This window comes from Vicia villosa, linkage group LG5 (genome assembly GCF_029867415.1).
Source record: "Vicia villosa cultivar HV-30 ecotype Madison, WI linkage group LG5, Vvil1.0, whole genome shotgun sequence".
NCBI lineage: Eukaryota > Viridiplantae > Streptophyta > Magnoliopsida > Fabales > Fabaceae > Vicia > Vicia villosa.
The window spans coordinates 174,048,725-174,059,964 of NC_081184.1; the positions used below are offsets into that span (position 1 = coordinate 174,048,725).

The 11,240-nt window shown below is 31.9% G+C and overlaps 1 pseudogene; it reads left to right on the top strand.

Annotated features, from left to right (window-relative positions):
* Positions 1–2,315: 2,315 nt before the first annotated feature.
* On the top strand, positions 2,316–9,585 carry LOC131604068 (uncharacterized protein At3g06530-like; annotated as a pseudogene).
* Positions 9,586–11,240: the final 1,655 nt, after the last annotated feature.

The window sequence follows — 11,240 nt, forward strand, 5'->3', positions numbered from 1 at the left end:
TCTTTAGTTTCTGGTCAATTGTTTCTAACTTTGTTTATTAATAATAATGTTTTTTTTTGAAAATTTCAGGAGAGGGATCCCCAGAAGTTCTACAACCATGGCCGAAAGATTGCCGCTATAGCGTTGCCTACGGAGGCGTGATTCCAGAGCGTTTCATGCTTCAGTTTGGCTACCAGCAGACGACACCTCACGACCCTTCTGTCTTTACTCCCATCGCCATGACCCGTCGCCAGTTAGATGAGGTCTTTGCAGCTTTTGAGGAGCACAGGGTCCCTGACGAGGCTCGGGCGACCAGATCGGAGAGAGATTGGAGCTGCGTCGACGGCTACATCATATGGTACTACAAAGTGTCACACCCATACATGATCTCCACTACACCGAGTGAGCCGCCCAGACCAGCCCACAGGGAGATTTTGCAGACTCAGCAGGCTCAGATGGACCGCACTCATGATGTTCTTACTCGGTGTCGTCAGATAGTTGACATTGGGCGAGCATGGATTGCAGATAATGTCTTCCCTTAGGGGTCTAATGACAGGCGTGTAGTGGATGATATGATCAAGTTGGTATATGAGACATTTTTTGTACCATCGACATCGTGCTGGGATAGATGAGGCACTTGACAATAGAGGCAGAGTAGCCAGACGACTCGTTGGACGACACGGGACGGGTGCCAGAGGTAGAGGAGAAAGGGATGATTTCCGACAGACACAGTAGTGATAGTAGTATTTTGATTTCATTTATGTACTTTGTATAGATTTTGTACTTTATTATGATTATGTATTTGACTTTACGGCCGATAATTTATACCATGTGTTTTTTTCTGGTGTGCTATTTTCTATTGCATTTAAATTGCGGTACTTTAATTCACTATGGCTTTGTTTGGTTGTAAAGAGAAATTGAGAAGAAAGAAGTATGTGAGAAAGATTGAGAGAAGAGAGAAGAAAGTGAGAAATAAAGTGGATTTGATACGTTGTTTGATATAAAAGAAATAGAAGAGAAACAGAGAAGAGAGAAATGTATATTATTTTTGAAAGTAAAAATCTTAAAATTTAAAAATTTAAAGTACAAATTAATTTAATTTTTTTTAACTTAATTCATTTTATAAATCTTACCAAAAAAATAATTTCAACTTTTAACAATTATTGTAGTTATTAACAAATTTTTTAATTAATATTTTCAATTTAATTTAATATTCTGTTTCCATACACATCCTTAATTATTTTCTTATCTTAAATAAATAAATAAGAAAATAGTAATGACTAATAAATTTAATAAATTTCAAAATAGTAATGACTTGTTTCTTTTTAAAATTAGTGATGAAATTAACTTCTTAATGCATTGTTCAATAACACCACCACTCTATGGATCTTTTATGACTAAGTTTAATATTTAGGCTGTGTTTGGTAGGGTAGAAATAGAGAAGAGAGAGTAAGGGAAGAGAGAATTTGAAGAGAAATAGAGAAGTTATCCTGCTTGGTAGTGAAGAGAAACATGAGAGAGAGACTTAAAAACATGTGGGTTCCATCTAAAACTCATTCTCTCCAAAATTGAGAAGAAATAGAATGAGAGGGAGAGATGTTATATTTTCCAATTGTACCCCTCCCTCCCCTTTTAGCTCATCTAATTAATTTAATATCTTTTTGTTATGTTACATATTATTTTCAACGATAATGTATTTGAATTGGAAATTTTTAATGTAAAACAAGGATTTTTTTTAATTAATTGCTCTATTACCAATAAATACATATTTACCATTTTTTTACGTTACACACAATTTTGCAAAGTGTTAAAAATATACATTAAAAAATTATATATATTTTACTATTTTATTTGTAAAAAATATAACTTCTATTCATTTAAAAAATAATTAAATTAATAAAATATTTTTTTATATAGAAAATAATTATATTAATTTGAATAAAAGTATTTTTAACTTAAAGATATTATAGTACTTTTAAAAATAAGTTAAACTTCTATCTTCTCTCTTTCTTTTCTCTTTCTCTTAAAACAATCAATATCTCAAATCTACTATATTTCTCATATTTTTCTCTCTTCTTAAACTCTCTCTTATTTATTTCTCTCTTCACAACTTCTTTTACAAACCAAACATAATGTTAGGTTGTAATTTGCAGGGTAAATTTGAGAAAATGCTTTGTCCCTTGTCCAGCCAATTTCTTCACATGTTTGAGGGAACTAAAAATATGTGGGTCCCACACTAATTCTTTCTCTCTCAGCTAAAACGAGAGAAGTTGCCTCTCTCTCCCTTACTTCTATCTTGGCTATTTCATCTATACCAAACACAGTGTAATGTTACATTTTTTGTTGCACAAATTGAGTTTTTTGAGTCAAATGAATAATAATTTGAAAATATTACAGGAACCCTAATTTTTGTGAACCAAAACGAAGAAGACGTCCAAAGCAACAAAACCAAAACCCTAGCAATGGCAACTTCCATAGCCTCTCAGTTGGAAGCTATCAGATCCATTGCACATGTCGATTCCGCGCCTCTAAGAAGACATTTCACTCGTCCTTCAATCTTGTTCGATCCTAAAGAAGCTGCTGATATTAGTATTGAATCCATCTTCACTATCGCTCTTCAAGGCAACTTCACTTTTCAATGTTACTCGAATGAATTTCAGCTGTTGTATTGAGTTGATTTTTTGGTTCTGTTACAGGTTTGGAGGTTCTTATTAGCAACGATGAACGGTTTAGGAATTATAAGAATGATTTGTTCAGCCACACAAGTAAAATCAACTTAATGTCTTAATTAATTCGTATTTAAAATTAGTTTCTGGATTTTTTATGCTTCCGTCTGCACTTCAAACGCTCCGGTATTTGATACGCAGACACAAGTGAGTTGATAATTTCTATTTCTTTTTTAAATTTTGTAAGTGATTATGTTTTATGGTTTTTGGTGTGATTTGTTTTGAGCTTCAGGATTCATGTGTACAACAATGAGGATTTGATATTGTGTGCATTGTCGTACTACGACACACATGCATTTGTTCGAATAGTACTAATACTTGATATAAGGTTAGAAATATATGATTACTTATTACTGTGTTTTGGTTATGATGTAGATTACTCGTTGGACTTGGAATGGTTTCTGATGTTTTTATTGATTTTTGTAAAGGAATGGTACATGGGGGTTTCTGCAGGGCACCGCCACCTAGAATGGTTATAGTGCAGCAATGCCTTCGTGATAAGGGCGTATTAGAAGTACTATGCAACTACGTGGGTAAAATAAAGTGTTTTAGCTGTGGATTTGATAGACGTCTAAGAGTTTAATAATAAGATAACTACATTTTTTGGTTGCGCAGGCATCTCCATCTAAGAAGTTTCAACCTTCGAAGAATGTAATTGCCTTTTGTACTGCTGTTTTCATTGAACTTTTGGGGACTGTTGTGACGGTTGAGGATGATATTGTCAAGAGAATACTTCCTTTTGTGGTCTCTAGTCTTCAGTCAGGCATTAAGGGGCTTTCAGATCACAAGGTTAGATTGTTTTCATTCATTCAAACTGATTATATTATACCTACCTAGGCATCATTTAGTATTTTTTGTGACTAACCTTTTGGTTAGTTGGCTGTAAACAAGCTCCGAAATGGGCAGACCATGTGAAATGAATTTGCATTTTCCCCTTTTAATATTATGATGCATCATAAACAGTAATACATTCTCTTGCATTTTCCCTCTCATGTTAAGAAATTATATTCACTGTTATCACTTTCTATTAATCTAGAATATGCTTGGACTAGCTCATCTTATAACCTGTGATTTGGTCAATCAATTTATTGCATGATTTTTCTGTTGATTATATGATTTTTAAAGTCCTCAAACTCCAGAATAACAATGTAACTAAAGTATATAATTGCAAACCTCTGCATATTTGGATAAGGCTGAATGAGTCATAGTTGTTTATTGAGTATTTTTTCTGTACAATTTAATCCATGGTCATTCTTAAATTATTTATCTTTGTTACTCTTTATTTTTAAATCACAAAAGAAATAAAACTTACTCACTGATGTTAAAGGTCTCTCCACTCGCTCTTCGTGTTTGTAATTGAGAAGGAGACTCTTTTCAAAAGAACATACACTGAACACCAAACAAAGACCAGGGGCCAACTATTTCTCAAACACACACGTCTAAGAAAATGTATCTCTATTTAAGATTCCACTTCTGTCACTCAAAGAACATCGTACATTTTGTGTACCACTTAAAAAATATGATTATATATAGTATATGTATCACCGTACTTTTAGGACTCAGTTTATGTTTGCAAACTTCCTATTCGGAGGCTCTAATTTAGGCAGGCTAGGAGGGATATTTAGGCACAACTGTTTTACTGATTTAAATACAGGTTAATTTTTAGGGAGAGAATTGTGAGAAGGAGAATAAAAGAGGCAAGAGAGGAGAGAACAAGCAACCTTTTCTGAGCCAGTTAATTACCGAGTAGGACCTGGCCTCTAATTTCTAGTTTAAAAAGAGTGTGTTCTCTGTATTCTTCATTATTCAATCAGGAATATCCGTTTCAGGTCTTATGGTTTCTTTTATGTTCTAAATATTAGTACTTGATGCCACATATATTTCTTTTTTATTGTGTTTTTGTGGCACTTTCTGATGCACTGTTGTACTTTGCAGGCCATTTCATTGATGATAGTTGGCTTGCTTGAAAATAAAGCTGCATTGGCTCCTAAACTTTTGAATAGTTTGATACGTTCAGTTGCCGAGGTTGCTCGGGAGGAGGCTAAAGAGTCGACAGATCTTCATATCTTCATTGGTTTCGGTTGTCCCTTATTGCCTTAATCAATCTTGTTCAGGTGCCATGTTGTGACAGAATTTTTTATCCTATTTTCTTCTTGTTATATGTCTCTACTTTTAACTTGGTTATACTTTTATTCTTTGTTCTGTTTGAATTTTTCTAGTCCCAAAATGTTGAAATACTTCCAATAAAGGCCTTGGAGGTTTTAAAGGAACTAAGGTTGTCTACCTCAAACTGTTCAACTTGTTGATGATACCTGTGGTTTGGCTGTTTCCATTTGCATATTAATCATTTATATACATGATTTATAAAATCCTTTTTTTTTTCCAGGGATTTGCCAGTGGTTTTATTAGAATTGTCTAAGGAGTTCAACATTGAAAAGTTTCTTGTTGTTTTATTGGACTCCTTAATTGACTGCTGGTGAGAATTCTATGAGTTTCTTTCTGGCGGTCTATGCATACTATACTATCAACAACTTTTTTGTGCTGATTATTATTCATTCGCAGTTCTAAAGATGAATACTGCCAGCAGGCTTTGCTGTCCTTGATAGAAAAGGTCCCCATAAATGATTATGTTCATCGCGTCGTCACCAAAATCCTATCAACTTGTGTGAAACTATCCCAAAAAGTTGACGACTCAATATCTTTGATGTCAGGTATGTATTATGATTCTGAATTAAGATTTCAGAGAATTCTAGAACGTGAGAAAATTTAATATGAATGGAAATTAATTTTTGTATTCTATCACCAATAGTTGTAACTAACCTCTAAATTAGTTTTTACAACTGTACCCGGCTCAGCTCTTATAGTTGCAGTCTAGTCAGTTATTCAGTTATGATATGATGCCTAGCTTATTGTCCTCACAACTTTGTTGTTTTTTAAATGACAATTAGCTGGATGGGCAAAAAAGATTCTGATAATTGTTATACAAAGTATCCGTTTGAACTTCGTGGAGCAGTTAATCATTTCCTTCAGGTATGTTGAAATTTTTTTATGCTTCTCTTTGTGAGCAATTGTACGAAAGTCTTAATGGTCTGAACTCAGCTTGTTCAACTTCAACAGAATAACAAATCACATTCAAAGAAAGACGATTCACTGTAAAAGATTTTATGCAAGATGTTGGATGGTAATCTGGATTCACCATCTGATATCTCAGAGTCTTAAGTTTGCTTTGCCTTGTATCATCCAAAGGTAGTACCACCCATTAACTTTCTATTGAATTTCAGTGTCTATAATCATGAAGTGTGAATGGTCATCAATTTTCTGTTAGTATTTATGAGCTTCATTCTTATTTGATATGGTATAGGCTGATGTTAGACGAACTACACTGCGTGGTATAAATTCTTCTGGTATCTTGAAAAACGAAGCATTTGTTTTAGAGGTATCTATGCTCTGCTGCTACTCTTACCCTCTCCTCCTAAAGCTATATCTTTCATTTATATTTTCATGTGTGACAATGGTTTAAGAACATCCTTGGTATTTATCCTTGGAGTTGAAAAATTCAAAATTTTTGCTCAATATGGTTAATTACCAATATTTTACAAAAATCTCTGATCATTGTGGCCTATTGATTAAATATTATTGCCTATTTTTAATTATATTTTATCTGAAAAGGTTGTCTTGTATATTTGTCAAACTGGTTTTATTTGGAAATGTATTTCTATATGTTGAGTTCCATTTCAAATGATTTGAACTGATTATATTTGTTATCTAATATCTGTGTTGTTGCTGAGAGAGAGGGAGGTTTAAGGTCATTGATAAGTTGTCGTTACTTACTTTATAATTAAGCAAAATATTTATTTTAGACATTAATTTCTGCCTAAAACTACGAACAACGCTTCCGCGTACAAACTTGGATGCTTTGGAAAATGAATGCTAGGTCCTTTATATAGTAATAACAAGTTGAAGTTACTTTAGAATTCATGTGAGAAGTAGTTGTTAGAAATCGGGTATGATAATCCTGGATAACTTCGAAGAATCGTGTCCGTACACTTTCTGAACAAAGTATTTCGACCCTATTCACTATAGTAATACTTTGTTCGGAAAGTGTACGAACACGATTCTTCGAAGTTATCCAGGATTATCATACCCGATTTCTAACAGTAGTGGAGATAATGGGAAGTTGGAAAAGTGGGAGAAACTTCTAAAGTAGTGTTGTTAGTGGGTGGTTACTTTTCTGGACTGCGCACAAAACGGCGACCTCCGTTTGCCAAATGACGACCGCCATTTGCCAGAGACTTGGTTTTCTGCTCTTTTTCTCCGTTTTTGTCGCACGACACTCTTATTCGACGAATACCTGAAACACAAACATAATATGGCATAATACCATTAAAAGCATAATAAAAAGATACTATATAGCATGTGAATCGAGTCTAAAAATACGATACATTTACGTTTTATCATGATACAAGCTGGAAGCTTTTCTGGACTGCGCACAAAACAGCGACCTCCGTTTGCTAAATGACGACCGCCATTTGCCAGAGACTTGGTTTTCTGCTCTTTTTCTCCGTTTTCTCGCACGGACACTCTTATTCGACGAATACCTGAAACACAAACATAATATGATACATTTACGTGTTATCATGATACAAGCTAGAAGCAGAAGAAACTGTTGAAAGAAGGAATCACCAGACCTTACCTTCCATCAACCAACATTACAGCACAAAGTGTGTGCAGAATTATAATTTTGGTTGTTGTGTGCACTGTTTAATCAATATGAAAGGACCATTTATTTTCTCTTTTTAAAATAAATTTTGGGGAACATGTAGCTATTGACTTTATTCATCTTTGGATTCTACTTTTAGGTAATTTGTTCACTTTTTCCATTTCTTTTGGCCTAATTTAGAATAATACTTTTTTGTTTAAAGCCGGATTTTGGTATATCTCTTTTTGATATTTTCTAGTAGACCAATACATGGCATGGAATAAGTTATTTGATTTATAGCTGGGAAAAAAATATTTGCTTTTTGGAAAGGTAACAATGTGATGATTTCAACAATGATGCTTGTTATGATGGGCTTTGGCTACTATGCATAAGGATTTTACTTATGCACCATGTATAAGTCTACATAAGCCATTGGATCATGTTTTTAATCTAGTATTGAGTATTGAGTATTGAATATTGAGTGGCGAGTATTGAGTAATAACAATTGATATCTAGAATTTGATTCAATGATCCAAGGGTCCATAATAATCTATGCATGGTGCATAGATTTTTATCTATGCACGGTAACTGCATCCGTTATGATGGATTCATTAACTTTATTTTGATCATGATGGACCACACCATGGCATGGCACCATACCATGAGATAAAATGTCATAAAAAATTTTAATTTCAAATGTGATTTTGAAACATTCACATTAATGAGACACAATGCGAATGAATTGAGTTTATCAATGAAAGACCTTTTTTTTTTTTTCATTTTGCAAATCAATGTTGTATGATTTGAATTACACTAAACTCAAATTTAGATATTATATATAAATTTGGCTGATTGTTTACTACTCTTCCTATGGTTTATTTATAAAAGAAAGTTTATCTTTTAAATTTATTAAATTATCGAATACTTAAGAGTATGCTAAAACATGATTAATTAAGCCTAATTGACAAATTAGATTGCATTGAAGAAAAAAAACTAGAATTAAGTTAAAAACTCGTTAAAAATATTTAACTAATTTATGTTTATAATTCTGAAAGATAAAAGAATTTTTTTAGATTATATATCTCCATATTGTACCTAATTTTAATTTCAAATTTGTCCTGGACTGCGCCTGGCCTCCTGCAGGGCAGGCCTAACTCGGCTTGCCCAAACTGCCCAACTTAGGCCCAGTCCAGCTTTGCCTTAACTGTCCCGCGTCACCCATGCTCAAACCTTCTCATGTGTAAGATGAAGTCTTCATGAACGGTCAACTAACTGTCCATCTCCTTCTCTCCAAAAATAACGGTTGCCCCTGGATCCTCGGAGTGATCAACCAGGAAGGAGACCACGTGCTTGTCTCCACCACTCTCGTGGATCCTGGTAGTTTCTTCACTTTGAACCTGACTTTGGAATCGGAGTACCTTGCAGGTACACCCCCATTCACAGAAGTTCTTCAAGTGCTGGTCGTGACGATTCATTCTGATCAGGTACGATCAAAATTCAAACCAATTTCTTTTCACCATTTGTGAAAATGTGACAAATCTTTATACAAGAACTTCTTATGACATTTTATTGATAAAAAATGAATATTTAAAAATGAACATAATATCGATTTTAAGTAAAGAAAAGTGAGAGGAGGACTAAAACTGATAGAAATTTAAAGAAGAAAATTAATTTTGATATTAAAGTTAAATTGAAAAATTCAAATTGTAATTAATCTAAAATAATTATTGAAAATATATATGTTAAAAAAATACTATATTTTAAAAAATAAAAAAACAAAACATTTTTTTAAAATTGTAATTGAAAACAAAATATTAGAAATTTCAAATAAAAAAACTCACCGTGGCGCGACTTATATGCTATTTTTGTATAATCTTTTTATTGTATATAAACACAAATATTATTTTTAAAAAATAAAATAAAAAACATAAGAGATAATGGTTTCAAATTAAAATTTATTCCTATTGAATAATTTTGTCTCATACAAATTATAATTCCAAATCCTATGACAGATCATACTAAATTATAATAATTCTAAATTATAATTCTACAACTTCTCCAACAAATTTTTTCCACCAGAACTCTTTTATTATAATTAATTAATTAACAATAATGAAATTCTCATAATTAATAATAAAAAATAAATCTATAATCCCACTTATCCCACTACTTCATTATCAATTAAAAAAAATTAAAAATTATAGTAAATAAAAAATAGTTATAACGTAATTAATTAGTTTTTTTATAAATATGTATTATATGTTAACTATTTTTAATTAGTAGTATTCTTTCTGATATAATTATTTCTTAACTCTATTGATATTTGTTAATTATTCATTTTTTCTTCGTATTTCACTATTTATTCATTTCATATTGTTCACTCTCTCTCTCTCTAATAATCACCACTAACTCATTTTATATCTAAACTCAATTTCTCATTTTTATTAATTTATTAATAATTTCACAAAATTTTAAAAGTATTGTTGAGATAAGGAAAAAAACCTAAGAAACTTGCGAGTTGCAAACACAATTGAAAAAATATAAAAAAGTTTCAAAAAATAATGAAGGGTGAGGGTTTAAATGAAAGGGGAGCGATGTTAAAAAAGAAAGAAAAAAAAGGATAGGAGGCTCAAATGACCCAATGATTTAAAAAGCCTTAAGTTGAATCACTCTATTCGCGCTTCATTCCCATTTCTGTCCCTTTTCTTCTCGCTCTATTCTTTCTTTCTATTCGAAAAGTCTGTGTTGACTAAAACCCTAATATCATGTTGCCTCCGAGTCGTGTTTTCTTTCTCTTTCAAGAAATGCACAAACTCTAACAACATGTTGTCTTTGAATCGTGTGTTTTCTCTCTTAATTAATTTCATTTTGTTTCTCATATTTTTTCCGCTAGTCTTTTCTGTTACCGAAGCTATTAATCACTATATTTTGGTTCAAAAATGGAGTCCCACTTTAATCACTAAAATTGTGCACGTAAGGTATTTACATAAAACACCTTAAAAAGACTAGCGAAAGAAATATGAGAAACGAAATGAAATTCATTAAGAGAGAAAACATACGATTCAAAGGCAACATGTTGTTAGGGTTTGTGCATTTCTTAAAAGAGAAAGAAAACAACACGAATAGAGTGATTAACTTGGGGGCTTTTTAAATTATTGGTCATTGAGCCTCTTAGTTTTCTTTTTCTTTTCTAACACCCCTCCCCTTTCATTTAAACCCTCACCCTTTATTATTTTTTGAACCTTTTTTATATTTTTTCAATTGTATTTGCAACTTGCAAGTTTCATAGGTTTTTTTTTTCTTCTTTTGAATTGACATAGAGATATTAGAGGTTTGAACTAGACATACACCCCATGCGATGCACGGGTTAATTTTCTAGGATCGTTTTTGTTAATTATATTATTTAAATAAATTCTTAAAATAAATACATATATTATGATTCTACCTACAATTGAGAATGTATTTCACTGATATAAAAGTTTGATTTTATAATTTCAATAGTGTTAAAATACTTGTTAAAAACATTCATCTTGATTCACTCCTTTGAGTTCTAATTCTAATAAGAAAATGGTTTCTATACTCAACGCAATATTAATTATTTTATCTCAACAATTCTTTAAAAATTTTGTGAAATTATTAATAAATTAATAAAAATGAGAAATTGAGTTTAGATATAAAATGAGTTAGTGGTGATTATTAGAGAGAGAGAGAGAGAGAGAGAACAATATGAAATGAATAACTAGTGTCTGCGAAAATTCATGTTGATGATAATGTTTGATGAGAACTAGTTGTTGGCTTGGGATTCTTTTAATGATTAATTGATGATATGGACTTTG